This window comes from Tyto alba, unplaced genomic scaffold, assembly GCF_018691265.1.
Source record: "Tyto alba isolate M040663 unplaced genomic scaffold, T.alba_DEE_v4.0 Super-Scaffold_7, whole genome shotgun sequence".
NCBI lineage: Eukaryota > Metazoa > Chordata > Aves > Strigiformes > Tytonidae > Tyto > Tyto alba.
Window position 1 is genome coordinate 42,318,493 of NW_024881328.1, and position 7,355 is coordinate 42,325,847.

Sequence of the window (7,355 nt, forward strand, 5' to 3'; positions counted from 1 at the left end):
GAGCCTCTGGAGCAATTCTGAGAGTTTGTCTCGCTGGCTGATCTCAAGAAAAAACAGCTGTATCTGTCTGCACTTATCTCCACAGCTTGCCCTGCAGCTGAATTTCAACATTTGTTTGCATGTTTCCTACCATTCATCGAGATACCGAGATAAGCTGCTCAATCCACTACAAAGTGTGTATTTTCAGCCAAGCACGGGTAAGCCAGAGGTCCACTTCGGTTTGATGTGGAGGCAGAGAAGCAAGGCAGCTCAGGTCATCTCTATCTGAGGGCCTGAATGCAGTCGGAGCCTGGTGGGTGACCTGGAGAATGCAGGCTGAAGCAGCCATGTGGCAGGGGGTACTTTGTCCCACCAGCCGCCCCTTTTCACCAGGTGAGATCTCGATGCATGGTAGTCGTTTTGGCCAAGCAGTTCTCCTCACTTGGGTACAGTTCAGCAGTGTGATAACCAGCAACCACATTTAAAAAAAAAGCCCACCCACAAAGAGCAGGTACCCTGGCAGAAAAGAAACACCCGGTCCTCCTCAGAGGCAAGGGGGTCTCCTAAAGAGCCACTTGGAACTGGTCCCTCACCTGGCAGCTCCGGCTGAGGCCTCGACAGGGGTGTCCTCGCCGCAGCCTCTCTCCTCTGGCCCAGGCAAGCTGAGGTCTCTTTATACCTCTGTGTTTGCACAATAGCTGGGTGTGGGCGTCAGCTGAAATTCCAGGATATCCTGCTCCCGCCAAGGTGCAGAACAACCTTTTTACAAAAGCTTTCTTCAGTCAGCCTGGCCATATGCATGTTTTTAATCAAAGTATATTGATTTATGAAAGCATTCATGCAGAGTTCATGCTTGACACAACTAGCACCTTGGGGGTGGACTGTGGGTCTCCTGGTACAGTGAAGTCTCCCAGAGTGAAACTGAGACATACAGAGGAGATGCATATGCCTCTCTGGATGCCCTTCACACCAAGAGTGGTGCAGAATTCATGGCACTTAGAAGAGGTTTAGCACATTTCTGTAAGAAAAAAAAAAAAAAAAATCACAATGTAAACAATGTGGTGTGAACCGAACCATGTCCCAGGAACAGGGAACAGCAGCATAATGAGAGGGCCATGCAAGGATAAAATGCATAACTAAGGGATAAACAGGACTTGTGTAATGGCCTAAGGAGACGGTCTTCTCCCATCATAAATTTTAAGGAAATTAAACACCAGCTATCCATGGAAAGCTTCTGCGGTATCAAGTAAAAAAGACCCTAATTTCCATTGTGGAACCAACCACTGGCCTATTAGGAAATCCTAGCTCTGCTTCTGTACACAGTATTATTGTGGTCTTTGTTTCTATCTGCTCTGTTCTGCTAAGAAAGGCTCCTTGTGAGGACCCCCTTCTGGTGTCCCGTAGGATGGGCTTTAGTGCATCTTGTGGGCTCAGGAGGTCATGGCAGGGTTGTAGAAGAGCTGGAAATAGGGTCCCCTGTGTTTCCAAGGCTTGGTTGCTCAACCAGAGGAATGCTTGTTCTAATGCTGCTTTGTGTCAATGCCTTGCCTTGGAACTTTTTGAAGTAACAGCATTTGCCTGTATTTAAGGTCCAGCAGGACCTGGAGTTTCAACTTGAGTGCTTGCTTTTGTTGCCTGAAGGGCAAGGGACAACAATCCTGGGCTGTTTCCCAGCTAGACCTTGGGGCTGGCAATGGCTGTGATCGCGGAAGGGAGGCATCTTCATCTTTGGAGTCCTCAGAGTGAAAGGAAGGATTGGAGCCAGCACAGCTCACGGGAAAGGAGAAACCCCTTCTTTCCTTTGACTCACCTTCTTTCCTCACCTCTTCATACCTCTTCATTGAGCCAGTGAACCAGCTCCCAGGGGTGGAGGCTCATGTATATACATGTCCTCCTACATCACCAGTGGTGTTTAATCTCTCTCCAGTTCACCTGCAAGGTGAAGAGGCCGCATCCAGACCTGGAGTGTCACAAAGCAAGCTCAGGAGCACTGCCAGTGGCTTCCAGCACACTGCTAGCTCGAGGCCGAGGATTACAATGGATGGAGAGTTGCTGAAATGTGCAAACATCACACATTTATTGAACCAGAATGGTACTGCATGAAATCCGGATATAAATTGCATGGGGAAGTTGAGTTGTGCAGGGGAAGATGGATGGTCATTTCAGTAAAATTCAAAAGCTCTGTTTATTTGCAAAACTAGACTATTAAAATGCAAGTATGCTGCTGTGCTCTCAATGGGAAGCTTTTCTGATTACAAGAGAAATAAAAGCCAGCCTGGACAGCTTTAACAGAGGTTGGTGAAAGGAAACCAGCACACAGACAAAATTAAAAAAAAAAAAAGGCAAGTGGATCCAGAGAATTAAGTGGCACTTTGTAGAGACCCATCTTTCATGAAAGTTACTGCTTTCAATTTCAGTTATGGCAGGGCAGATTGAACAGATCCACGCCGTAACTGTGGGCACAATATATTACATGGCTTCAGTAGACCCAGAGGGAACTGTTTCTCCTGATAAAAGAAAGCTGATTGTGCACCATACACCCATTAATGGCAAAAATTCTTTTTATATGATTTAACAGAATAACCAAACAAGCCTTTCCATTAACACTCTTTGAGGTAAACATGTTGCAGCTTCCAGGCTGCTTATTGTGGTTTGGGTCTTATCCAATACACCAAATTCAACTGGCCAAACCAAATTTACGCTAGGGTCCTAAACGGTCTTTCCATTACATAACTTGAGCAGGTAAAGATAAGAAAACCAAAATATTTTTTAAAGTTTTGTATAGAATCTGTACTGAAATGATTGAAAGCAGCAGGAAATAATCTATCTAGGAAACCACACAGCTCTGTTTGTCTAGCCATTATCTCTGCACAAAATGTATTTAAGATGTGTTTATCAACTGATTGCTTTCATATCTGAAAAAATAACTCGCAAAGGCAAGTCACTTCATTTCTCCTTTGCTTTCCGTAAGGCAGTGCTCCTGGGACACAGCATCTTTTTGTTGCTTTGAGGATGGCAAGGCCACAGCAAGCCTGCTCCACCCTGATCCAGGCAGCAGGATCAGCCAGTGGGCTCTGTCCGTAGCTCTGGGTCGTGCCTCACAAGCTGGATTGCTGCTGGATGGCAAAGGCAGGGCAACAGAGCATCTGCAGAGCTGCACCTCCTACAAATAAGTCTCTTGGCAAGCAGCCAGGAAATGAAACAAATACCAGGAGCCATGCAAAGTCCCGAAAGAGGGATGTCAGAGGCCAGAACCTCAGCTGGCAGAAGAAAAGTTTGCTGAGATTCATCCCGTATTCAAGAAACTAAAAAGTTGTGGAAGGTGCCTACACCTGTGTATTACTTGTCACCAGGTAGGCTGGTAGAAAGAAGTTCCCTCTGCCAGAGACTTTATCCTGTTGGATGTGGTTCAGATTTTGAAGTGACGTGTGAAGTGTGAAGTCTCTTTCACAAGAGATGCTGAGCACTTTAAAATGTCTGCCTACTTCGTTACAGTAAGAGACTGCAGCCAAGCAGTCACTAGCATCTGCCAGGGCATTGCACTGGTGAGCTGGAGCCCAGCTGCCCTGGAGCTGTGGGAATATGTTCTGGAGATCTCTATCCAGCACACAGGGGAAAGGAGAGGAGGAGGTTCAAGCAATTGGTGTCTGAACCTGGATTTTGCAATCTGCAAGTCCAAAGTTTTATGGAATAAAATGACTTTTCTTAATGCAAGTGCTGTTTTAGCAATGGGGAAAAGCCTTGGTGTCAAATGCCAGCTTTGTTGGACTTTCCAAACTTTGTAGGTTCCCCATCATTGACTTGCCTTGCAATTAGAATTAAATAGTGAATGAAAATGAGAAATCATCAGCCCCAGAGCTATAGTCACCAATTTCTTCATGGCTTACTGGTGAGAGGACGGCTAATTAATATGACACAGAACACATGGAAAATCTCACTGGTTTCCATATTGCAGGTGTTGGGCTCATGCAACTACCTTTTAGGAGAAGGGAACTGCGTAAGCAGTCCCAGGTGGGAGCTCTGCTCGCTGTGAAGTCCCATCCTTGGAGTGTGCTTTCTGAAACATTTGCAAGATGATGCCACATCCAAGTGTCTCTGGTATGTCCATGCTAAATAAAAAGTTTTCCACTGCAGTGGAGTTGTGCTATTAAAGCAGCAGGGAAGAGCGGGCACAGTCACAACCCTTAGTTTTTCCATGCCAAGGTTAAAAAATTGCAAGTGTAGCACAGAGTGTAGATGCATTTGAGTTTATTTGTCAAAGAAACCTGGGCTGCTGGTGGAGCACGATTGTTCCCAACCTAAGTGGGTGTACAGATATGAGCCCCCATGGCTTGTCTGGTAAGCAAACTCTTGCCATTGTCAGGAGAACCAAGCTCAGGACTTTAGAGTGGATACCAATTTTGTGAATCATTTTGGAATCCAAAGACCATATTTATGGTAAAGATTAAAGATATGTAAATAGGCATTCTTGTAAAAGAATATAAGCTGCTCTCAGGGAGTGCAATACACACTCCTTGTAGTTTTGTAACTTTGGCAGCCACTCTTCTCATGGGGAGATGCTGTGTGGCAAAGCTGGTACCAGTTCTGGAGTTGGCAGCAACAGGATAGGAGAGAGATCCTTAACAGAATAAAGCACATCCAGAGATGTAGACAGTATGGACTTCTACAGAACTCTGTGGCATCTAGAGGCTATTTTAAATCTATGTTTTTCAAGGCACCTTGCAGAACCTGCCAACTAAGTATTTCAGGCCTGTGCAGCATCAACATACAACTACTTCAAATCGCCAAGGAGCAAAGATGTGCAGCACGACAGTAGTTTGTGTTTCATCAGTTTCCTGCTGATCTTCAGAAGCATGCTGTCTTCACAGTGTTTTGAACTATGCATTTGATATGTTTACCTGATGGGCTGGAAGTAATTTTGATGGTTGATAATAATCCAAAATGTGTGGGACTGTTGGACAAAATTCCAAATTCCACATTGACTAGCAGCTCAAAAAGCAAAACATGTCTGTAAGGGGTGGTAGTAATTTAAAAGGCAAACAAACCCGCAGCTGTTTAAAGGAGGCTGGGGGATTAGAGAGTTCAAGAGCACGATGAGAGTGGAAGGCCATCTCCCAAGAAAATGCCGCTGTTTCTATGTCTTGGGCTCTTTCCATGGACTTGGTTTGGTTGCTGTTCTTGATGTTAGGGTAAGGGGTATTGGGTGAATGTTTCTTTCTGCCTGAGGAACTGATTTTAATGTAAACTTCCCAAATCCTATGCTGTGGAGATCTTTGGAGCAATCCCCACTTGATATAGAATTCTGCAAAATTACAAAGTGTTTGGTTTCCCTTTTTTAAAAGTCTTGAAACTGCGAAACCCAGTGAAGCATGAAAACCTGCTAATATTTATCTCAGTCAGCAACAAATACCTTGTTCAAAGATATTGCAGTCAGTGTGTCCTTCTATGTTACCAGTATCCCAATACCGGTACCGTCAGCTCTGAACTAGATGTCTCTTTGACTAAGACAGACAGTGGGTGCTTTCGGTTGTCAAGCTGCATCTATATTTTACAGCAGCATTTGGTAGCTCAGCTGATAGGGGTTGGAAACTGCACGTATATATGTGTGCGTACGTAAGCTACCGAGTTCATAAGGTTATTTGAGACTGGGGATGGTATCCTGCTGTTTGTGGTATGTAAAAAGAAGCAGAGGTAGGGAGCTTTACATTCCCGCTGCTGGGCCTTGAATATTTGGCCACCCTGGTGCTGCCTTGCTGCTTTCCAGCCTACTTCTGGAAAGTTCTGCTGTATTAAGACGAACAAGTGGCTGGAAAGGTCAGAGTCCCTTCCTCTGGGACGCAGCAAAGCTTGGAGGAAAAGGAAGTGTGCATTGACATCTATTCCTGCTTGCGATGGTGGTGAAGTGCTCAAAACAGCAAGTTCCTGTGCCATCCTTTTGGTGTTAGGATGGCTTTTGGCACATGTTGGAGATCTGTGAATCTTTTCTTGAGCCGTTTGGTACGCTGCTTTATCTCTTCCTGATGTTGTGTGGCCAACTGAATTTCCTACTGACATCTTCAGGAGGGTTGGTCTCAGCCTACCCAATGTCTATGAACAATTCTAGTGCAAGGTCCTCAAAAAGACTAGGCATCCAGACTAAATTTAAAGCTATCTGGTTTATGGTTTTAGGGTACTTCTTTCAATCCCAATGCTTCCCTTTAGGTCTATAGGGATTTGTGGAGACTTTGTGGGTTGCTAGCTTTTGGTTCTTCAGTTAAATTGAGCTGAGCTTCCTCTGGGTATTACCTCTTCAGCAAAATAAGCATGCCAAAGGCCAAATTTAACAAAACCCCTGAGATTCCTTCTCAGGCATCTCAGACTCTTCATAGAGAGCCAGTGGCAGAAATCCAGATAAACCACACAATTCCAAAATAAACAACCCTCTTCCCCAGAGCAGCTTCTTCCCAGTCTTCTCACTTCCTCTCAGATTTTTTCTGATGCCCTTGGCTGTAGAAGCTGTCAACACCTTCCCTTCTTCCCAGGCTCAGCAGATCCTGGAGTCACAGCCTGTCTGGGAACCTTGTCAGCCCACCAGCATGTCCGGCTGGGGAAAGACTGAAATTGCTTCCCTGCAACCACCTGCTCTCAGGAGCCCAGGTGTAATTACCCAGTCAGTGTGGAAGCCATCCACTTCTCTTCCTCTGCTGAAAAAGTAAGCTCTTTCCTTGCCTGAATTTATACCAGATAGATTTGGTTTGTAACACCTCTCTTTTTGTTCTCAAATCAGATTGATTCTTCTAAGGTTGTTTAGCCAGGCAGGCGGGCTGGAGCTGTAAGCCTCTGTGCAGTCCTGTTGGAAGTTCAGCTTGCAAACACTAGTGGTCACGACCTGCCGAGCAGAAAATCAGTATTTTCCTTCTCCGGTTCCCAAACCTGGTCAGGGAGATTGGCAGCAACGTAGTAGTCTGGGGCACAGCCAAGTTTTTTGCTTGTTGATGGGGCGAGGACAAAGCTGGTTGCAGGGAGGGTGTAGTGTGCCGCCTGGTGGCAAAAGGCCTGCAGGAGACGAGGACGGTGCTGGGGGTCCTGTGTTCTTTAATGGCCTTGCTAGGGAGCGTGACGCACGATCCGGCAATCCTCCTTCTCCCTCATCCATCACTCTTACGTTCTACTTCTTTACCTCAAGGACGATTAAAAAAGAAACCACCAGAAGATACGGCTGAAGTTTCTGAGCGCTGTTTATCTCCTGATTATTCAAACAAGGGGCCGGGGTGTGACTAGTTCCTTGGGACAAGAGGCGGGCAGGGCCTAACCAGGCCAGCGGGCCGGTTGCTAGGGCCGCGTCGTGCCTAGCAACCGCCTGCCCCGGGCTCCGCGCTTGCGCAGAGGAGGCGCCC